This window comes from Panthera pardus, unplaced genomic scaffold, assembly GCF_024362965.1.
Source record: "Panthera pardus isolate Hobbes unplaced genomic scaffold, ASM2436296v1 HiC_scaffold_7, whole genome shotgun sequence".
Lineage (NCBI taxonomy): Eukaryota > Metazoa > Chordata > Mammalia > Carnivora > Felidae > Panthera > Panthera pardus.
Window position 1 is genome coordinate 42,714,991 of NW_026527002.1, and position 24,211 is coordinate 42,739,201.

A 24,211-nucleotide genomic window follows, 5' to 3' on the forward strand; every position below is an offset into this window, starting at 1 on the left:
CCTGAAGCTAATATTATACTGTATTTTAACCAACTGAAATTTAAATAACAACTTTTAAAAAATTTCCAGTGTTACAATTTTTTTCTCTGATTGAATTATTATAATTACTAGTAGTACATAATTTATTAAAATATAAATAGATTATACATTTAATAATTATTGAACATAGATGTAAGATATTGGAACTGAATTTTCATGAGATACATGGGAGTCACAGGTGTTTATGGAACTTTGTTTAAAGGAAATACCAAAGTGTCCTCTAGCTTGGCTTCTGGGCCATCTTTCCTCTCAGGGCAATGCATTTTGGAGAGGCATCGGGTATGTGAGCGGAATTTTTTCTTTTGGAAAGTGGGAGAAAGGCAATTATAAAAGGCACCTTTCAAGCAAACCAACTTTTGGAAGGAGACAATATGACCTTTGAGATTCTGGATCTTGAAACTGGTGCTTTAAAACTCTCCATGCCTCTTGAGGAGTCCTTGAGCACTAAGATGACCACACTCCAGTTTATGCCTTCGTGCTGATGGAATTATTAAGAGCACCCCCTGTCACTCTCTAAGTATCTCAGTCTGAATGATCTCATTGGTCACCCCCTCAAGTACCCCTTCTGGTTTCCTAAAGGAACACATATTCACACTTAAAGACGACTCTTATAAAACAAGGGGTGCCTGACTTATAATCTCATTTTATCACCAGAATTGCCATGTGAGGTGTTTTTATTGTACTCTCTTTTTTGTTTTGTTTTTCTTTACAGAAAAGAAAGCTGAAATCCCAAAGAGTTTAAATGACCAGTCACAGCCAGAAAGTGGCTACACCAGACCCCAAGTCCTGGTCTCCTAGTCTTTAAAGTCTATGCTTATGATCAAGGCTAGTCCCTGGGTCTCCAGCACAAGGAACACTGCCTTGTGTTGTTGGTTCCCTTCACAGGCGCCTGAAGTCCCACCTCCCTGAAACTGCAGTTTAGGTCTATTCACCAAGAGACTACCGTTTGGGCCATATTTCCATGCAAAACACCTCCACCCAGGCTCCCTTTCACAGCTGCCTTCACTTTCTCTTCATCTCTGTCCTGATTCTGTTCACCAGCATCTCTTCTCTGGGTAGCTACATACCATGCCCAGCCCGTTGGGCAAAGGCAGTCAGAGATATCTCTTCAAAATGCTAACTTCACCTGCTTACGCAAGTTTGGTGCTTCCCACAAGGATAAAGACTGAACCTTACCCAGATTTACAACACTCTTTTCAAATGTACATGTCAGCCCCACTGACCTTTCTTGTTCCTTCTCCAACCCCCACCTGCCTTGTCAATTGTTTGTCCCACACACGTGTCCACCTCCCAAGCCTGTGTTCTATTCATATTTCAGATCTCACCTCAGTTCCCTAAGCAGCTTGCCTGGGCTTTGTGCACCACTCTCTGCCACACCACCTTGGTGTTCATCCAATGGTGTACTGGAGCCAACTGGTACAGCCTCTCAAAGCCAAGTGCTCACATCACCTCCCAACTCCAGCGTTGTGTAAGGTCATATTGGCATTTTGAAATTGGCCATGGAGAGAGTATTTATACCATAGAAGTTGGCAAATGGTACAAATCAGGTCTCTCTGGTTGGTAAACATTTACCAGCACAATACTGTGACTCTTCTAAGTTTTCATAACACTCTGAATACTATTTATTTCTTCATTTATTCACTGAATATTTACTCACTGCCTACTCTGTGTCAGATACCAGTAGTTGCTGAGAATATAAAGGTTGGCCAATCAGATAGTTCCGGTCGTCATGGAGCTTACAGTGCTGAACGGGGAAGACGGACCTTAGTCAAATATTCACATATAAAATATAAAATGATAACTCTGTTAAAAACAAAAAATGCTTTAAAAATGTATACTAGGATATTTGACCTAGTCTAAGAAGATTTTCCTGAGCTAAAATCTGAAGGATAATTTTGGGCTGAGGAAGGAACAAGGTGAAGGAACAGCATTCTAGGCCCAAGGAACAACGTGTGCTGAGGTCAGAGAGAGCACGAACCTCAGGAGTAAGGGAAAGAAGACAAGTGTGGCTAGAAGGCAGCCAGGAAGCTTGGTGGGAGAGGCAAGTGCAGAGCTAAGACCACACAGAGTTTTGAAGGCCCTACCAAGGAGTTTCACTTTTATCCTAAGAGGAGTAGAAAGCCACTGAAGTGTTTTCAGCAGGAAGACCACATGGTCTGGTGGAAAACCAGTACAACATGATGGTTGACAAATCAACTCTGGAGCCAGGTTGCCTGGCTTGGAATGCCGACTCTGCCACCTACTAGTATCCTACTAATTTTTCTGTGCCTCAGTTTCCTCACGGGTTAAGTGGTGATAAAATAATACATACCCTACAGGGGTGTTTAGGTGATTGTAAAGCTCTGAGAATAGTACTTGGCATGTCATAAGTGCTATGGAAGTTCTTGTTCAATTAAATAAATAAAACCATCTTTGATAAGATAACTGAATGTCCTGGGTAGCCTGTGGTCTAATAGGGGATGCAGACATAAACAAATAATTACAGCATGAACTAAGCACAAAATATATGGTAATACAAAGATGAGGAAGGGCTTGCTTTCCAGTGGCTATGATGAGCAGAATTGAGGGCATAAAGGATGTTCCAGTTGGAGAAAGCAACACTAACAGCCATGGAGATACGCAAACGTCACTGTACTCAGAAGCTGAAAGCCTAGTGTAGGAAACAGATGTGAATGAAAACCAATGGGGAAAAATATATGGTAGAAGTGTAAGTAAGGAGTGATTAACTTTAATTCCAAAGTAAATGGGAGGTTTTATGGAGGAGGGCCAAGCATCATGGTTGACTGCATGGGCTCTGGAATCAGGCCTGCCCAATTTAGAATGCTAACTTTGTGCCTCACTGGTTGTGTGATTTGACTTCTCTGATTCTTAGTGTTCTCCTCTGTAAAGTAGAAATAATAATACTACCTAGCTCATAAGAATTCATAGTGAATGCATAAAAGTCTTAGCATAGAGCACTCGATAAATATTAAGATATTATTACTATTACATTATGAGTTGAACCTTGAGTGACAAGAACTTTGATCAGCACTAAAGGAAGAACATGAGAAAAGGCCCAGAAGTTTAAAATCATCTGGCACATTTAAAGAACAGCAAGACAGTGCCACTTCAAGTATGGTCATCACTGCCAATCTGTGAACTGTTTTTACTGGTCCATGATGAGATAAATACGGAAATCAAGAGTAAACATTTAGAAGTTAGAAGAAAACAAAGACAAATGGAAAGAGTAACTTTATACTTGTATACTCATAATGAAAACTGGGGCTTGTAGTTTTTATGTCTTGTTTTTACTTTTTCTAGCAAGTTTTTAATTGTATCTTACAAAAATTACAGTCCATGACTGTTACAATAAAATCTTGTCCTTTGCCCCAGATAGTTTGAGAAAAAAAGTAACTCAGTGAAGCTGGATAGAGCACCAAAGAGATGAACCTGGAAGAGTAGGGCCAAGATCACATTGTGAAGAACTTCAAGGAACCTTGAATGTCTCAGAGTTCATATGTTATACGTGGGCAACAGGGTTATTAAAAGTTTAAAGAGATTGTTAATTGAGGGTTACACATATATAGGTATTACATGTTTTGTACCCCCCCCCCCCAGTGAGCATGTGGTTTTCTCCCTCTCTTTAAAAAAAAAAAAAAAAAAAATTAAGTTTATTATTGAGAGACAGAGAGACACAGAGTCTGTGCAGGGGAGGGATAGAGAGAAAGGGAGACACAGAATCCAAAGTAGGCTCCAGGCTCTGAGCTGTCAGCACAGAGCCAGACGCGGGGCTCCAACTCACAAACTGCGAGATCATGACCTGACCCGAAGTCCACCGCCCAACCAACTGAGCCACCCAGGCGCCCCTCCCTCTTTTTTCTTTTTAATTAAAAGATTATTTTTATTTTCTGGTTAAGAGGAGAGACTGAATTGTTAAGACGAGAGACCGGAACTGCTCCGTGTTTCACATAGGTGACAGTTTGTATTTGATAAGAGTGCAGTTAAAGAATTTCAAATTTATCAAAACAGAAAACCTTGAAAACACGTGAGCACACACTTTGTGACCAGGAATGCCTGTGACTTGTTGAGATAAGCTACACCAGGTGATCAGATGAGTCTCCTTTCTTCTTGGGCGCCCTCATACAAATAAGGCATAAACTGAAGATTATCGATTCTTCCAGATCTCCCTGCTTGGGTCACCTCCCCTGCTATCATCCTCACCACTTGTCCAGCAGTCCTTCCCCGGCTGGACCCGGAGAATCACGGTTTAATAATCAGCATCTGACAGCTCACTAAGCATGGGGTTTCCAGACTCCTTTAGCCAGGCTCAGAGACAGACAGAAACCGGTCATGTTTTCTGTTTGGCTTCACAGCCCCGTCCATCCTAACCTACCTGCCCGGCACACGCCACGTCTGCCACGTCTTATGTCCTACCTGAGGCTGCACCTTGGCAAACACACTGTGGCCCAGAAACCAGGCCTCCGGGACCCATCTGGGTCTGAGGGCGACTCCTGAGCCCCCATTGGCCATGTATAAAGAAGCAAGGGCTAGGGGCCTAAAACCCAGCGTGTGGCTCTCGATTTTCCAACGGGAGCCAGAACTTAGGTGAGGCTCCAAAGCGTTCTGGAGGTGGCATTCCGGGCCCCCGCTCCACGCCTCCCGCCCCTTGCACTACCCACCCCCGTGTCCCCTCCCTTCCTTGCCCACCCCCCCCCCCCCCCCCCGTCCTCCCCTCTTCGCCTTTCCGCCCGCGGCGCGGAGGGGCAGGGCCGCAGTCACCCGACGGCAAGGCACTAAGGGCCCACGGGCGTGTCAGGGGTGTGGCCGCCGCCACCTGAAAGCTGGGCCGCAAGCCTGGCCCCCGGCACCGCCACCGCCAGCGCCGCCGCCAGCGCCGCCGCCGCCCCCGAGCGGCCCGCCAGGTGCGTTCGCCGCAGGCCCGCTGTGCCCGCGGGGTCCCGGGACGAGGCCCCGGCGCCTCCCGCGGGCGGGCTGAGGGGGTGAGGGCCCCGGGGATGGCTTTCTAAGTCGCTCATTCGTGGGAGCGACTGACGGACGGGGCTGGGAGGCCACGGGAGACGGGCAGGCCGTGCGGCTTCCGTGACGAGGGAAGTCCGGGCCCAGAAACGGGAAGCCGAGCGCCGGCGTCAGGGAGGAGGAGGATGCTGCGGAGCTGAGGCGAGCGCGGCCCCTCCAGCCCCTCCGGCCGACCCAGGCCGCGGGGCTGCCCTCCCCGCCCCCCCGTCTGGACTGCACTCCCGGTTCCCCTGGGCCTCCATGGCGCTTTAGCCCAGCTCCTTTGAGGAGTTTTTCGCCTTTTACCTTGTGCTTTCGCTTTTGGTGTGCACGTCTAGGCTCCACTCAGACTCCAGGTTCCAGGAGGGCAGGGCCTGTGTGGCTTGTTACTGGCGGGCGGGCTCGGTGGTACTCCTTAAGTAATTGAAGGAATGAGCCAGGGCCTTTGAACTAGAACTGGTGCGTTAGCACCTGAGTAAGTGCTTGCGTGCCTGCCTGTGAAGTAGAGCTCAGTGAAGGAATGCACGAGTGGATGTAAATGCTAAGTGGAGGCAGTGGAGACAGACTCACCGCGCATCTTCTAGCGGATCGTTTTCCAAAAAGTTGTGTGAATGTTGCTCAGGCTTTTTCTTGCTTGCGTTTTGCTATCTGGTGTGGACTTTTGAAGAATCATTGTCACTATAATATTATTCACTGTATTTCTGAAAGATCAGGGTGAATCTAAACGTAGAAACACATGACTCTGCTTTTAGTAACTTGTTTGTCAAATCAGACATTTCTCTTGAATTCATGTTTGTGAAGAATCTTGTTAGTTTTCCTGAGACAAGTACTAGCGGATTTGTGAGTGACTAAAGGAGACTGAATGTAGCCCAGAGAGGAAAAATGAGAGACATCTGTGCAGATGCTTTGCAAGCTACAAGTGGTTGACTGCTTTAATGCAATTGGTGACTGCATCAGCTCTATGGGTTTCCAGACTTGAGTTCCAGAAAAGCCAGATGACTTTGGACTTGTCATTTGATCTTTTTTAGGTCTCAGTTTTTTAACCTCCAGGATGAAGGGCGGTTGGTGGGACCCCTTTCTGAGTTAGACTTCCAGGATTCTCTTTCGTTAGGTGTTAAAGGTGAGATTGTAGGTGACTTCATGGAATTCTGCTCACTTCAGCCAATCTGTTTGGGATTCTGTAGCATCTTGGCCCTACTTTCTTCTCTGCAAATTGCAGCTCATTCCTTATTCTCCTCCACATCTGTTACCAAAGGGCCTGGGAGCTCAAGATGAGAATAATAGACTCCGGGGTGGAGGCGAGAAAGAGAGGCAAAATTTTACTCTGCATTGCCAGAGGCTCCTGGGCCTGGGTCTAACTTGTTTCCAGTGCAACCCAGCCTGACAATGTCATATATCTCCAGTGCATCTGGGGAATTGTATCAGTATTAATTTGCATGCATTTGAAATTAGTTATTATAGATCACAACATTTTGGAGCTGGAAGGGCCTTGGAGATTTTTTAATGGCACTTAAAAAGTCATTTTACAAACATATTAAAATATTTTTTGCATGCTACATTTAACAAACTCAAAGTCCCAAATGTGTTAAGTAAAAGAAAATTAATGTTACCTACTTCGGTTCTTTCAAGTCTGTTGGGAGACGTGGAGCCAAAAGTGGTAGTTGGTGAAAAAGACCAACTTTCTGGAACTCTTTTCCCAAAGAGCCAGTTATGGGGTCATGAGTTGTTCAGGCATGGCATGTAACAAAAGTTGATATTTATGGGGCACTGACCGTGTAGCAAGTGCTGTTATATTTAATCTTTTTACTTATATTGCCCCATTTAATCCTACTATAAACCTAAGAGCTAGGTACTGTTGAAATCCCCATTCAACCTTCCGAAATAGAAACCGCTTGGAAATGGGAAAGTCAAGTACTCACAATATAGGCGGAGGCAGGGTTTTTCCCGGAAATGTAGGCAATCCCTGCTAGGAGAGTCTGTGTGATGTTAGAGGATGGGGTCTCTAGGATATGTATAGGATATGTATATATGAACTCTGGGGCATTGTGAGTAGATGAATTTAGGGTGGGGGCTTAGGGGTAGAATGATTAAGACTGGATTGTAGAGAATTGGTTATTTCATTTTGAAAATTATTGAATTCCATTGGGACTCTGGTAGACTCTGATACTTTCCCTAAATGCACATACATCCTAATTTTAAACATATTCAGACTTTAACCTAATTTAGGGAGTGTAAAATGGGTGACATCAAGAGCCATCATAAGCTTAAGAGCTTTGAACTTTGAGTACAGAGCATTATTATTTCTTAGGCTAGCTTTGGGTCCTTGTTAAGGCATTGCCTCCCAACCTCCTTTATAAGAATGACAATTCCTATTGCAGAAAAAGTACAACTGAGACTATATCCCTGTAATCCAGGGACAAGAATGCAGGATGGGTTTCCAGTACCTTTATAATTAATTGACGAGAGCAAAAGAGGAAGAGAGAGGCCCATAAAATAAATGGAAAATTATTTTTTTTCTTCTTTGTCAGTCACGTTTAGCTTCTGAGACCTATCAGTGGCCACTTGAAAAACTGAGAGCAGATGCCAGTTTGATTTAGCTCGGGAGGCCGAAACTTTCCGCCCTGAAGGCTGGTATGATAGAATAGGCCTTCCCATTGCTCACAATGTTATGAAAAAAGCATTAAAGCAACAATTTTTATTACTTGCCCTGGAGCTAGAGCTTTAAAATGTACTTTCTTCTCCCCCTACCCTCCCTAAACCACTTAGCTTTTAAAAACAAACAACCCATTCATGCGTTTGCCTCAGTCAGATTATTAGCCCTTTCTCTTTATTCCTGGGTCCTGTTTCTTTAATGCAGCGAAGAAGTTGGACTGGTATGCTTCTAGGTCTCTGGAATTTTTCTTTAGCTATTATTTTGTTTCTGCATGTTAATTTCAGTGACCATTTATTGAGTGTATCCTATGAGCCAGATTAAGATGTGTGAGATACTGAGTTTAAGTAGGAAAGTGACTATTCCACAAATAATTGAATCATAGGGTGATGTGAAAGTGGGGCCATTCATTCCACTAGCAAAGATCTATGGTTAGAGCTGGGAAAGACTTCAGAGAGCAGGTGAATTCTGAACTGGAGTTTGAAGCTTGAAGGCCAAGAGGAGGGAAGACGGCATTCTAAGCAGGAAGAACTACATTGGCAAGGACAAGGAGTATGAGGGTATGAGCACTCCCACTCCGGGGGAGAGACAGGGGTTCAGTGTGGCTACAGTAGAGAGGTCTTGTGAGGGTGGGGCCGTGTTATTTAAACTTTTTTCACAGCGTGGATTATCTTTTTTAGAGTGTATTTTTTTTAAGCTGAATTTTTAGTTAGAGTTCTATGATTGTATTTTCTTTACAAAATAGCTCCAGCATTAATGCTCTGAAGGCACTGGAGATGGAAAAGCTAGAAGAAAGCCAGAAGAAAAGGAGGATGCTGCTTCTGTAGCACAAATGAAAGAGGATAAGGGTCTAAGTTGACACAGATTTCAAAGATATTCGGAAAATAGAGAGGGCAGGGTTTAATGACCAGCTGGAAATGGGAAATAAGGTTCGCGGTTTGCTTGGCTGGGTGAATGGAGATGCTACTAAAGAGGCTAATAAATACAAGACGAGGAAGATGTTTTAGGGGAAAGACAGTGGAGGCAACTGTGGAACATCTAGGGGAGGCTCCACTATACAGCTTTGACTGTAGCTGTACTGCAACATCATACTGTCGAGACCTGCCAAACGTTTCAACAGGTGCTTAGTCTGAAAAGAAAAATCAATTCAATAAATCACTTGAAAAGAAGGAAAAAACCGCACTGGACTTGGCTAAGGAACACTGCATCATATTTCCTGTGAATTTGTTGGAACTCCAAATCGTACGTGTTCCAGTGAAGGAAAAAAAGTTGGACACTCAGACAATGAGGGGTTACCATAAGCCACCAAGAGAAACTAAAATAGAGCAATATAGATGGAAGTGGTTCAAAGGAACAAAGGTAAGCAAATGGCCGGAGTGTAGCAGAGAGGACGGATGTCTGTAGACACAGGTGTAGGCAGGTTTGGAATACAGAGATTTGAGCTGGCTCTTCCAAATAACTATACTTCTTTAATGGTAAGAATACCACAGGCTTTGTTTTCTCCTCTTACTCGGCTTGTCAGGAAGAGACAAGTAGGAGATTGTTCAGAATTGCTGGGCAGAGGGTTTGATCTTTGCAGAGAAAGTGTTGGGAGACTTTGAACTAAGGGAAGAATAAAAGAGGTAGAATAAGATAAAATGAAAAGGATAATGATTAGGAGGTATTTTCAGAACATTTAACTAATTCTATGACAAATAGTCGCCAACAAAGGAAAAGGTAGATTGATATAGCATTCTCTTAGTGTTGTGGCATTAGACCTGCTTAGAAAAAAGGATATATTAGCATGGCATTTTATATTTAAGTGGAATTTTTACATTTGATTGTTACATGAACCCTTAAAACTAGGTGCAGCCAGGCACTATTATATTTCTTTTATAAAGTAAAAATCTGGGAATTAAGCAGGCTGTAGTTTGCCTCAGATCCCACCGCTGGCAAGAGCTCCAAGCCTTTGATGTCCAGTCCACTGCTCTGTCCATTGTATTAGAGCCTTGCTTTGCCTTGGAACCCTGGCCTTTTACAGTGTGTCCCCTCTCCTCTACCATGTCACATCATGTAACAGTAAAGCAGATGCTATTTGAAGGCCAGCAAAGGCAAGATTTCTCAGGAGAGAGGCAGTGATAGAAAGTATCCTTAGCACAATTCTGCTGTATACTATAGGGATGGTCATGGATGGTTGTGTATAGAGAGTATCTCTGCAAATCTAATGATACTTTCAATACAATAGGAGAGTCTCCAATATATCTTCTGATTAAATCTTCCATGAGGCAAATAACCCCTTTATAAAGTGAACAATTAATCACTCCTTACTGTCTTGTCTAGATAAATCCCGACTGTCAAATATGGGGTTTGCTTAAAGCAAGACACATCTGCAAAAAGCTACATCTATTTTGATTATATGATATGTTGAAGACTTTTCTAACTTGGATATCAAATATGGAAATGGGGATCTGGACCTGGATCCCTTAATGATTAGAGACCAGTGAAAACATATTGTGCGTAATGATTTGCAGTTAAATCCATCTAGCTACCTTCACTGCTTACAAAGCACGGACAAGTAGGACATTGGTTGGGGTGAAGCCCAGGACTGGCAGTGCTCTGGTCTGATGGTGGGAACCACAAGAGACAGTCATGAATGTAAACGTAAACAGACTGGGCCAGAGTAGGGAAACCAAAAACTCTATGGGCCTTGAATTCCACATCATTAAAATGAAATCAAGTATAATTTAAAAGAAAGATTATTATACTAGACCCAGAGTTTTATGTTGATGAAAGATAAAATCTGTAAGGGTGACAGAATAGTTGTGACTTTTTTGTGGGCCAAGCATTTAAAAATATTTATTCTCAAAACATATAAAGGAAATGGTCAGGAGTGCAAGAATATGGCCAAAACTTAAGGAGTACCTTAAGATCTTTTTTTACATGACAAATCAAGTAGACAAAAGACAAATGGTAGGATTGAATAATGTAACTAATGAAGTTGAAGAATATAATTCATAAAGATGAACAGGAATGCAGGAAGTTCCAATAATATGACGTATCTAATATTAATAAAATAATACAATTATTTATATTATGTATGGATATATATGGGTGTGATATATATAGGTACACATACATAAATCTTATTTTTATTGTATATGTGTGTGTATATATGTGATATATATATATATATATATATATATATATATATATATATATATATATTCTTTGAGGGCAGAACATGGAAGTCTGCACTATTCTGACATTTCACTCCCTACTTAGTCCAAATTTCAGGGTTTACCACTTAAATTACTCACCAACACCCATGTTATCTAGAACATAGAATGTCTCTCTCTATATGTATCTCATTTGCAGAAAATTCATTTCTTCCTTGGAACATTTGTGAAAGATTGTAAAAAAAAAAAAAAAAAAGCCAAATGAAGATTTCAGTGAATTCTAAAGGCTTATTGGCCTAGTGCCTCAGTCCTCTGGTTTAGTCCATGTTCTTAGTTTTGTAATAGGTCGAAATGACAAAAAGTAAACATCTTTCTTTCATGATGCTGTTAAGGCACTCATGTATTCATCTTCCACCTTCATACACATTGTTCTTTTTGTGCCCAGAACATCATGTTGATATTCTGTTACCATTATCAAAAGACATGGGATCTATGCTATCCAAACTAAATGCGTTTGTTACATTTGATTAAGTGTTCTCAATCATTAATTCCATGTGTATTATATTGCAAAATTGTCCATCTCAGATATCTGGCTCTACTTTTATAGGGTTTTTCTCTTCATTAGTTGTTCTGAACTGACGTTTTTAGAAAACTAGTGGCCATAGGAAGAGTAGAGAACGTATGGAGGATCACCAATACCAGTTAGGTCCTTTGAAGGCAAAACATGGAACTGTGCACTATTCTGACATTTCACTACCTACTCAGTCCAAATTTTAGGGTTTGCCATTTAAACAAATCACTCACTGGCACCCATGTTCTCTAGAACATAGAATGTTTAAGAATATGGGCCAATTTTCCTGTGTTCAAATCTCAGCTCTGCCACCAACACCTGTGTGACCTTGGACCAATTACATATACTCTCTCTGACTCATCTTCTTCATTTGTAACACAAAGGTAATAATTAAACTGTGTCCCAGCCCTATTCCCTGGAACCTGTGACTATTATAGGTTATGTGGCAAAGGAGATGTGCAGATGGAATTAAGATTGCTAATCATCTAAGTTTAAACTAGGAAGACCATCTTGGATTGTCTCGGTGGCCCAATTAACAGTGGAAAGGGCAGAAGAGGAGTCAGAGAGTTAGGGAGATTTGACTGTGGAGAAGGGGCCAAAGAGATGCAATGCTGTCTGCTTTGAAGATGGGGGAAGGGGGCCTTGAGACCAGGAATGTGGGTGGCCACACAGAGCTGGAAAAAGACAGATATTCTCTTCTAGAGCCACCAAAAGGAATGCAGCCGTGCCAGCACTTTGATTTTTACTTGGTGAGTCTTGTGTTGGACTTCTGACCTACAGAACTGTAGGTTAATAAATTTATGTTGTTTAAGCCTCCAGGTTTGTGGTAATCTGTTAGAGCAGCAATCGAAAAATAATGCATTATCCTGTAAATTTGTTGTAGGATTACGAAATGTAAATAAACATCTAGGACAGGCCTGCCACATGGTAAGTGCTGTCATTATCAGCCACCATTATTATTATTCATTGGTAGTTTAGTTTCCCTTGTCTTTGCTCCATTGTCATAGTTGTCTTATGATTATCTAAAATTGTTGGAATCCCCTGTGCCCTCAACCTGACCAACACTGGCCTGAGGTGTTTCTCACTCTCATGGCAGTCCATACTCAGTGTCCTGCAGTCTGTCAGAATTACCACATAGGTATTTTTACCAGTTTATGGCTCCAGTGGCTTCTGTTCCAGCTAAGCAGATTGGGACTTTACCTGTCGCTTCAGATTTTAGGGTGGTGGTTTGCGCTGCGTCCTTAGTACCCTGCTAGGTCAAAGGAAGGTGGCTGGTTTTCAGTTTGTTCTGTGTTATTTGTTGTTGTAAGGACCCGAGTGATGACTTCCCAGCTCTTCCGTGTTGGGGCCGAAACTAGAAGCAAGGGCCATGTTCTCATTACCCCGTCGCTTGAAGAAGCTCCTCTGTACTCAAGAGATCTTCATCTCTACACCTGAATTCTCTCTGATTTCTCTTCTCTGGTTTTTAACTCATTAGTTCCATTCCCAGATATGCTGTTTCTGTGTTTCCTGTTGTGGTCAATGGCACCTCATTCTACAGGACTGTAGGTAATGTGATGTGTCTGAAATACAGGGTACAAAACAGCCTCAAAATGGGGGAGGTTATCCTTAACTCTCCCCTTTTCCTCGTCCTCCAAAATTAAGAAGTCAGCAAATGCTGTTTATGTCTACCTGTTATAGCTCCTGAATTTTTCCGTCTCCCCCTCCTACCATCCTTTTCTGTTGTTGCACTAGTCATACCCCTTACCGTCTCTTACCTTGGCTGGGCAGAATCTTTGAAACCACTTTGCCCTCCACACTGACTTAAGAGTTGGATCGCAGGCTGGCTCATACTATTTCCCTACTCAAAAGGCCTACATTTTGAGAAACTGTCTGTGGAATAAAGTCTGAATGCCTAATATGGCATGTAAGGTTCTTAGAAATCTGGCATTAAAATATATTTCTGGGTAGCACGTCTGGGTGGCTCGGTCAGTTAAGGTCTGACTCTTGGTTTCAACTCAGCTCATGATCTCGTGGTTCGTGAGTTTGAGCCCTGCCATCTGGCTCTGCACTGACAGTGCGGAGCCTGCTTAGGATTCTCTCTTTCTCTCTCTCTCTCTCTCTCTCTCTCTCTCTCCCTCTCCCCCTCTCCCCCTCTCTCTCCCTCTCTCCCCCTCTCCCTTTCTCTGCCCCTCCTGGCTCGTGTGCATGTGCTCTCTCTGTCTCTCAAAGTAAATAAACTTTAAAAAAAAATGTATTTCTGGGTGCTTTCATGTTTTTTTCACTTACTGTATTAGTTCACCAGCACCACCACCACAAACTACCAAACTGGGGGACTTAAACAGTAGAAGATTATTTTTTCACAGTTCAGGAGGTTGGAAGTCTGAGATTATGGTGCCAGCAGGTTTGGTTTCTTCCCAGCCCCCTCTCCTTGGCTTGCAGATGGTCATCTTCTCACTGTTTCCTCACACAGTCTTCTTGCTGTTCACACATATCCCTGGTCTCTCTCTGTGTCCAAATTTCCACTTGTTATAAAGACCCTGTTCAGATTGTACCAGGGCCCACCCTAATGCCCTCGTTTTAACTTAATGACCTCTTTAGAGGCCTTATCTCCAAATATAGGCATTTTCTGAGCTACTGAATTAGGATAGGACTTTAGCATATCTATTTTGGTGTGTGTGTTTTGGGGGGGGTGGGGCACGGTTCAGCCCATAACACCTTCCATATTCCTCCTTGCATTCTATGTGTGTATCAAGTCACATCATGAGTGCATGTCATGACCTGGGAGGATTTTAAAAATAGTGATTCCTAGGCCAACCTAACTGTAGGTCCTGAATCAGTAAGTGTGAAAGGGGCCTGGGAATACATTTGTTGTGTGCATATGAGTGTATTTAAGTTTTTCCCTATTGATTTGTAACACCCCAGCTTCCCCAGGCTCTTTATCCTTTCTGGAGAACGTATTACAAATGTTCAGACTTTTGCTCATGGTTGTTCTTTAACTAAAAATACCCTGCTCGGGGCGCCTGGGTGGCTCAGTCGGTTGAGCGTCCGACTTCAGCCCGGGTCACGATCTCGCGGTCCATGAGTTCGAGCCCCGTGTCGGGCTCTGGGCTGATGGCTTAGAGCCTGGAGCCTGCTTCCGATTCTGTCTCCCTCTCTCTCTGCCCCTCCCCCGTTCATGCTCTGTCTCTTTCTGTCTCAAAAATAAATAAACGTTAAAAAAAAAAATTTAAAAATACCCTGCTCACTATACAGCTATGAAAATTATCCTGCAAGGTCGAACTGAAATACCATCTTCTCTGTTATTTCTTCCTTATTTTTCTCCTGTGACAATCCTGTAGCACTTTAATCATTACTGTATTGTGAGTACATGAGAATTTATTTCCTTTTATATGATAGTCATCTGCCTTCCTCTTTCACTAGCTTCCAGGCCAAGGATGGCATATTCCTTATTTCTGTATATCTGAAATATTTACCGTTGCTCTGAACATAGTAGGTAATCAGTCAATATTTGTAGTATGAATAAGTGAATGAACTCATTAATAAATGATCAAAAGTCTTATGGCTTTTTATACAGTGGAGACCACTGGGTAAGGAAATAAGCTTATTGAATATGAAATGAGTAGCAGGATTTTTATTTTTGATGTGTTTTTTTTTTTGTTTTGTTTTGTTTTGTTTTTTGTTTTGAGACAGAGACAGAGCATGAGCATGGGAGGGGCAGAGAGAGAGGGAGACACAGAATCTGAAGCAGGCTCCAGGCTCTGAGCTGTCAGCACAGAGCCCGACGAGGATTTTTATTTTTGAATTAAATATTCTTACATGATACATGAACAATGTTTTCTTGAAGAAGGTATTTGAATCGGGAGGATGCAGTGAAAGCATCATAACAATTTTTGATAATGGCAGCTTTTTTTGCATTGCATTTTCCCAAGCAGACTGTGGATGGTTCAGTTCTTAAACATGAAAGGATTCCCCAGTGTCCATATGTAGAATATCCTTGTTTATCCTTCCAACTGAGAACTGCTTCCTTGTAGCTGGCATGTTAAGGTAAACTTGTTTGTTAGCTGAGCTAATATGCTGTGTTTTCCTGGGTCAATGAATAATAGAAATAATTCTTGAAATAATTGTGTCAGCGAAGACCTGGTTTCTGGGCAGGGATCTAGAGTCTGGCATTTTCTTTTTGTTAGTTTTCAAAAACTACTAAAACTTCAACACTATACTTTCTAGAGATGGACTAATCACCTCTGAAATCATTTCTCCAAAGCCTTTTCTGAACCAGGGCAGGCAGTTGCAGAGATTGGCAGGGGAAGGACTGATGTCTACTCATGGGGGAAGAAGGACTTTGCTTTGAAAACACAGATAAGCCTTTGGATGTGGAAATTTACAAGGCTCAGAGAGCCCTGAAACATCTTTAGAGGCCGAGCTCTGCAGAATAATGGGAGGCTGTGTGCTGGCTTGGCATTGGAGCCTGTCTGGCACCAACCACACTGTAAACAACTCTTCAGACATTTGCATCTGCATACATGACATTAGATTTTCAAAATGTCCAATTAAATACTTGTCAATGGGAGAAATGTTTGTTTCTTCAGCCGACCTGGTGTCAGCCTGGCCTTTCTGATGGAGAAGCATTTCAGCTGATACTGTTGTATGCCCTTCCTTTCTGGACCTGATCTTGTCCCTCTTGTTCAGACAGAATTCTTCCTGAAAGCCATGGAGACTGTGCCAAGCTGTGGACCATGGGATTAGGTTAGGTGACTAAAGAAAAATATTGAGGCAGTGAGTGCTTCTGAAACGCAGGAAAACCTCCTCGGTGCTTTAGTTTCTTTTGCATGGTTCTAAACATTTTGCGCTTGAAAATTTATAAAAGTGGTAGCAGCTGAGAAAAAGTGAAAAGGGCAGTGCTGATATGTGGTGTGTTCTTTTTTTACTTAAATATAATTCTCCTAAGGGCTGGATTCATTTGCTCAACCTTTCAACACATATATTTTGAACAAGTGTTAACAGCGGTGTTGTGTGTGTATCTGCGTGCGGTGTAGGTATGTCCCTATCCTTGTTGACAGACACAGACATATTCAGCCAGAAGTCACTGTGGTATAGCAACGAAGACTTTGGACATATGATATAGAAACATAGGGGAAGAGAGGAAGGAAATAAAGGAGAATCAAATTTAGATCATTTGTTAGAAAAGTTTGAGTGTACAAGGAAGTAGAAAGCTGTGTGGCCTAAGCAAATTTCCCAATACTGGCCTCAGTTTATTAATCTCTAAAATAGGGGATATATTATCAAAAACGTCGAAGGTCGTCAAGATTAAATATAATGATTGATGTCAACTGCTTATAGTGGCACTTTCTACATTGTAAATGCTCAACAAATGTTAGCTAATAATGAAATACTAACCTTTTGGACAGAGGAGGTTTAAGCATTCCTGTGTGGTGAAGGGAAGGAGCCAGGAGAGGGAGAAAAATTAAACGATTGGTACCATATGAATAGAGAATTTGGCTTTAGGAAAGAGGGTGGGCACATCCCTCACTGGAGCATGAGCTGGGAAAGACTGTATAAAGGGATAGAAAAGTTTTGACTTGAGGATGGAAAAAGCCAAGGCATCTCATGGTTATAATATCGTATCCTGAGTTATGTAGAAGAGGAGAGCTTTTGCTGAGCATGAGGGGAGTAGGATGGAATTTGGGGCTTAAGGCGAGTGGAAAAACTTCGTAGCAGCTGCTACGGGGAATCTGATAGGGGTCAGTTGAAGATAAATATGAGGGGCCGAGCAATGCAGAGGACCCGGCTGAGATCAGACAGCCATAGTTTATAGTGGAGACATTTGGTATGATTAGGTAAATGTTGATGGTGGTATCATGGAGCAAGCAAGCACAGAGAAAATTCGAAATTAGTTTTAAAGAATAGGCAAGTAGGTGAGGAGGAAAGGCAGAGGCGTTCTAGGGTGCTAATGAAAGCATTTTGGAATTGTTAACCACCAATTGTGAACTTGGTTGTGAACCAAGATTAATCTTTAATGGTGAGTTGGGTGGATAGATATATAGTCAGACTGGAGATGAAGAGGTGTCTTAGTTCAGGCTGCTGTAACAAAGTTCCATAGATTGGGTGGCTTATAAATAATAGAAATTTGTTTGTCACAGTTCTGGAGGCCAGAAGTCTGAGATCAGGGTACAAGCATGATGGGTTCTGCTGAGGGCTCTCTTCTGGGTTGTAGACTGCCAATTTCTCATTGTATCCTCAATATAGCAAAAAAGAGGGTTCAGGGGCTTTCCAGTCTCACTTTTATAAAGGCAGTAATCCCATTAATGAGGGCTCTACTCTCATGCCCTAATTACTTTGCAAATGCCCCACCTCCCAGCACCATCACATTAGGGTTAGGATTTCAACATATGAATTTCAAGAAGACTCTTCACTTAGACAGCCAACAACAATCTAGCTGCTACTCTGTGCTGCATATGTGCTGAGTGATGGAGCTATAAGGTTGAAGGAAACACAATTCACTTTAAAAGCTCAAAACATTTATTGAGCTTCTAGTATATATTGGGTAGATAATCTATTTGACATCATTCTTTCCCTTGAAAATCTTTAAGGCTAGTGACATAATTTGGATAATTTCAATTTAAAGTGTGGTAAACTTTGAAGGAGTTAAGAAGAGGGTGCTGAGATATCACGCAACCTGTGAGAAGAGGAGCCGAGTCAGGAAGCATCCTGGAAAAGTGTGTCTCAGCTGGCTCAAGATAGGATAGTGGGGGTGAAGAATGACAGAAAGGGAGAGGACAGAGCAGAGCAAGGGGATTGATGTGGCCAGGGCAGATAAGAAAAGGTTTCAAAGAGAAGGTGGTAATTGAGATGAGTTATGTATAACACTATTGCTAAGTGACAGAAGAAAAGAAGACCCGAATTAAAGCGGTGAACATTTTATCAGTAGGGACAGAAGGAAGAGATGTAAGAGGATGGAGTGATGAGATTTAGTGGCTGACTGAGTATGTGGGGGAATGAATAGATGATTTTGTACCTCATATTTTTTAAATGTTTATTTATTTATTTATTTTTGAGACAGAGAGGTTGAGAGAGAGAACAAGTGGGAAAGGGCAGTGTGAGAGGGAGACACAGAATCCAAAGTGGGCTCCAAGCTCTGAGCTGTCAGCACAGCGCCTGACATGGGGCTTGAATCCACAAACCATGAGATCGTGACCTCAGTCAGCCAAAGTCAGATCGAGCCAGAGTCACATGTTTAACCGACTGAGCCACTCAGGTACCCTGATTTTGTACTTTTGAACCTGAATGATAGGACAATTATGATTTCATTAGCAGAAAGAGGGAAATCCTCTTTCTAAGTTAGAGAAGATTTGGGGGAAGTTGATAAGTTTGGTGATGTTGAATCAGAACATTTGGTTGTAAGTGAAAGCAATCCAACAAAAATGAGATTAAACCTGAAGAGGGCATCTGTAGCTTTCATAACTGGAAAGTTCAGAGATATAGCTGGCGTTAGGCATGGCTAGATCCAGGACACAAATGATGTAATATAGGCCCATGTCTATCCCTACTCTCTGAAGTTCAGTTTAACTTGACCTACTGCAGATAGGCTTTCAGTATACAGTAGGCAAAATGGGTGCCTAGAGGTCCTAGCAATCTCAGTGGAAACAACTTCTTCCCCCCCAACCCCTACATGAACAATTTATTTTACCTGTCTTAAATATAATTTTGAAAACATAAGTTATTACAGGGGCGCCTGGGGGGCCCAGTCGGTGAGGTGACTGATTAAGTCTTGATTTCAGCTCACATCATGATCTCGGGGTTGTGAGACCCAGCCCTATGTAAGGCTCCATGCCCAGTGTGGAGCCTGCTTAAGTTTCACTCTCTCTCTGTCTCTCTCTCTCTCCTGTGCCCCTTCTCTACTCATGCTCTCTCTCTCTCAAAAAATAAATAAATAAAACCATAAGTTATTGCAAATGTGCAATCTTCAATGTAGTCTGGTTGAGGGACAGAAATACTATAATTGTCTTCTAATAATTTGAAGTTAAGAGTATGTATATTTTCCAAATTTATTTTATTTTCATGAATTTGGAAAGCTCTCGCTATTCTTTTAAACATCTTTCTACTGAGTTTCTCAAATTTTTATTCCGTCGTATATTTATACCATTTTAATCACCACCCCACTCATTGGATTTTTCTGTTACTTTTTACTGATTAGAAGATTTAAGAAAATCCTTTTTAAAATTGCATTTGCATTGTCTTCATTTGCCATTGCATTTACTGTAATTAGTGCAACTAATACAAATAATTCAACCAGCATTTATTCAGCATCATTTTTTGTTACAAATGCTGAAATATGGAGGAAATCAGAATACACAGATATTTAAAGCTCCTTTCAAAGCAGTCATGATCTGTCAGAGACAAAAATGCAAACATAAAATTCAGAAAAACTGCAGCGGTCTTCAGGAAGAAAATGTTCCTGCTTTCTTGAAGGGAGGCCTCAAGGGCGTCCCTCAGGGCAGAAACAGTGCAGTGGCAGGTCAGAGAGCAGGATTTGGGGGGAGGAGGAAGAAGGAGAATCAAGGCTGCCCACCAAGTTTTGAGCATTTGTATATGGAAGGATAGTAAGTTCTGGCAGAAATAGGGAATCTTGAAGGAAAGACTTTGGGGAGAGAAGATTATGAATTTAGTTAGGCTTTGAAAGGATCCACAGATAGAGGTACCTAGCAGGTATTTGAGAATGTAGGTCTGGTTCTAGGAGACAAAAACAGGGTTTAGGATTAGGTGCCAAGAGACATGGAATATGATTAAGTTGGGCAAGAAAAGCAATTGGATAGTAGAATAACAACAACAACAACAAAATCCACTCAGGTAGATCTTAGAGGCATCTTATGTAAGCTTAAAAGGAACATTTAGAAAATAAATCCCATGCTAGAAACACATCTGAGCTCACATCCTTTAGCAAGATGTGTGTGTGTGTGTGTGTGTGTGTGTGTGTGTGTGTGTGTGTACATACCTTAATTTCTTCATCCATTCGTCCATCAGTAGGCACTTAGGTTGTTTACACATCTTAGCTATTATAAATAATGCTGCAGTGAACATGAGGGTGCATATATCTTTTTGAGTTAGTTTTGTTTGGATAGCTACTCAGAAGAGGAATTGCTGGATCATATGGTAGTTTTATTTTTAATTTTTTGAGAAACCTCTGTACTGTTTTCCATAGTGTTTGCACCAGTTTGCATTCTCACCACCAGTGTACAAGAGTTCCCTTATCCCCACATCCTCAACAACACTTGTTATTTCTTGTCTTTTTGATAGTAGCCCTTCTAACAGGTGTTAGGTGATATCTCATTGTGGTTTTGAGTTGTATTTCCTTGATGATTAATGATGTAGTGCATCTTTTCATCTGTATGTCTTCTTTGGAAAAGTGTCTACTCAGATCTTCTGCTCATTTTTAATTAATTAATTTTTAATTGTTTGTTTTTTTGGTATTGAATTATGTGAGTTTATATATATTTTGGATATTAGCCCCTTATTAGATACATGATTTGCAAATATTTTCTCCTATTCAGTAGGTTGCCTTTTCATTTTGTTGATGGTTTTCTTTGCTGTGCACTTTTTAATTTGATGTAGTCGCACTTGTTTATTTTTGTTTTTGTTGCTTTTGCTTTTCACGTTAGATTCAAAAAACTCATTGTCAAGACTTATGTCAAGGAGCTTACTGCCTGTTTTCTTCTAGGAGTCTTAGGATTTCAGGTCTTATGCTCAAGTTTTTAATACATTTTGAGGTATTTTTTGTGTGTAGTGTAAAATAGGGGTGCAGTTTCATTCTTTTGCATGTGGCTATCCAGTTTTCCAAGCAGCATGTGTTGAAGAGACTATCCTTTCCCCATTGTATATTTTTAGCTTCTTCGTTGTAAATTAGTTGACCATATAGGTGTGAGTTTATTTCTGGTCTCTGTCTTCTGTTCCATTGATTTGTGTGTCTATTTTCATGTCAGTGACATACTATTTTAATTAGCTTTGTAATGCAGTTTGCAATCAGGGAATATGAGGCTTCCAGTTTTTCCTTCTTTTTCAAGATTGCTTTGTCTATTTGGAGTCTTTTGTGATTCCATATAAATTTTAAGATTGTTTGTTCTATTTCTATGAAAAATGCCACTGGAATTTGATAAGAATTGCATTGAATCTGTATATTGCTTTAAGTAGTATGGACATTTTAACAATATTCTTCCAATCCATTGGCATGAAATATATTTCCACTTATTTGTGTCTTTTTCTATTTCCTTAATGCCTTGAAGTTTCCATATATAGATCTTTCACCTCCTTGGTTAAATTTATTCCTAGTTATTTTGTTTTTCTGATGCAATCATAAAAGGGGCTGTTTTCTTAATTTCCCTTTATGATATTTTGTTATTTCTGTATACAAATACAACAGAGTTTTGTGTACTGATTTTGTATCCTGCAACTTTAGTGAAATCATTTATTCTGACAGTTTTTGATGGAGTCTTTAGAGTTTTCTATATATAATATCATGTCATCTGCAAATAGGGACAGATTTACTTCCTCCTTTCCAGTTTGGATGACTTTTATTTCTTTTTCTTGCCTAATTGCTCTGGCCAGGACTTCCAGTACTGTGTTTAAACAACTTTTATTTGCAACATCCATATGTTTAAAAATATATTTTATTATTACTCAGGTGTGAAGAGCTGACAGATCAGGAAATGACTGCCATGTAAAAGATATTTTGTTACTCACAGTTTCTGAGAGGAGGGGCATGGCATGCCATGCAGGGCCACACAGGGAAGCACCAGGTAGGGCCAGGTAGGAGGCAGAAGGAGTGAGGGGAAAGCATGTACGGAAGACTTTATTGCAGTTTTGGTGAGAAAGAATGGGTGACACAAAATAAACAGGCTTAGGATTGGCCATTTGGAATAATTTTAGTGGGTTCTCAGTTATAGGGACTATCTCAGGTTGTCTGGTCCCTGGCCTGGGGTTGGTTAGGACAGAGGAATATTGGCTAAGCCTGTGAGAGTTAGAGGAAATCTTTGGAGGGTATTGGTTTTAGATTGGTTGGTTTATGTATGAAAGGAGTGTTCACAGGGGAGTCTAAGAATCAGCTAACTCTTGGAGGGGCAATCAGTGAGGCCCAAGATGCCAGAGCATCAACCATACAGAAAATTTAAAAAAAATGTAGTTAATATGCTATATTTCAATGTTGGTGAAAATTCTGGTTGACCTTACTTGGGCCATTTTGTCTCTGTAGTTTGGGTTTGGGATGAGAAATGGTACTGTGATCGACAGCCACCCTGGACCAGAGTGTGGGAATCAGGGAGGATGACCTTAAAGAAAAAGAAAACAGAAAATGGGGAAGTATGATGAGAAGCCAAAACCTATAGCTACCAGAGTCTACTATGATGTGCCTCTAGCCATCTTGGTTGAGATGACCAGTTCAAATGTAACTCTGGGCTTCTAGATTCCAGACAGATTAGTTTTGTTTAACAGCTCTTACTGCACAACATGCACTGCTCCCTGGCTTGATGTCTTCCTTTTTTCCTGCTTTTCTACAAACCTATAGAGTTCCTGAAATTTAGCGTCTAAACGTAAACTCATCATTTATGTTTTCTGATCCCCTTGACTAGGTACCAGTATTTTCCTCAGTGCCTGCAACAGAACCCTTACCTTGGTTTTTTTTTTTTTTTTTACTCTCTTCTTTCCCCTTCTGTAAAATCCTCTATCTTCTGAAATCTCTACTCAATTTAGTCCTTTCTTACCCATGTTTGCTACTGCCTTTCTAGTTAGGATCTTCATCACCTTTCTAGTCTCTTCTCTTAAATCTTTTAAAATATCAGCAGATTTATTTTACTGGGGAAACAGCACCTCCAAAATCCTCCAGTTATTTGAACATTACACACAATGGTGGGCACATGGCAATGTCTGAAGATCTAAATTCAAGTCACTCCATGTTTCATTTGGCATTTCATCAAAGGTATTTGGTGGCTTAAATGAGAAAATGCATGTTTGAAAAATCTTTATAAACTGTAATGCAGCTCAGGTGATGGTGATTTCTTTGTTTCTTTTTCTATACTGTGTGAATTCTGAGTCATTTTTAAACTCCGATTTTCAGCCTTATCTCCTTTAAGTGAATTCCTCTCTGTTCCACACTTGGACTGAGTTTGTTTCTATCTTTGTATCTTTCTACTGTTCCCAGACCTGAGATGCCCTTCTCTTTGCTTTCCTTTCAGTCAACTAAATCTTAATTATCTTTTAAAGCCTGATAGAAGGTCTGCTTCTTTTATGAACTTTTTAAAAATTATTCAGGTCACCCATGTTCTTTTTTTTTCTTACAGTTCATTTTCACTGATTTATTTACTCTTTAATTCTTATTTATCTTTTTGTCTTCACAGTATACTTTATTTTTTATTTTTTAAATGTTTTTTAAGTTTATTTTTTAGAGATAGAGTATGAGTGGGGAAGAGGCCAAGGGAGGGGGACAGAGTATCCAAAGCAGGCTCTGTGCTAACAGCAGGGAGCCCAATGTGGGCTTGAACCCAAGAACTGTGAGATCACAACCTGAGCTGAAGTCAGAAGCTCAACTGACTGAGCCACCCAGGTGCCCTTCCATAGTATATTTTATACTTCTGAGGGCAGGAATCCTGACTTTCACTTCTTTTGTACCATGCATAGTTCTTCTCGTGTAGTTTTTAAATAAATAGTTGCTAATTAATTAATTGTTAATTGGGAAAAAGTACTAATCTGCAATAATTCCACTTTGGATATACTTTGTGAACTTCTCTTTTCCCCGTGGGAAGAAATAATTGTGGATTGATTAGACTGGCAGATGCT

General features: G+C 41.1%; 1 protein-coding gene across 6 annotated transcripts in view; it reads left to right on the forward strand.

Annotated features, from left to right (window-relative positions):
• The first annotated feature begins 4,745 nt into the window (after positions 1-4,745).
• CPQ (carboxypeptidase Q) overlaps positions 4,746-24,211 on the forward strand; it is a 545,816-nt gene continuing 526,350 nt past the window's right edge. For 3 of the 6 annotated variants that reach the window (XM_053896083.1, XM_053896085.1, XM_053896084.1), the window contains exon 1: positions 4,746-4,940. The gene's annotated coding sequence lies outside the window, so the exon portion shown is untranslated. The remainder of the gene's footprint in view (positions 4,941-24,211) is intronic. The other 3 variants (XM_053896087.1, XM_053896086.1, XM_053896082.1) reach the window with 2 other exon arrangements.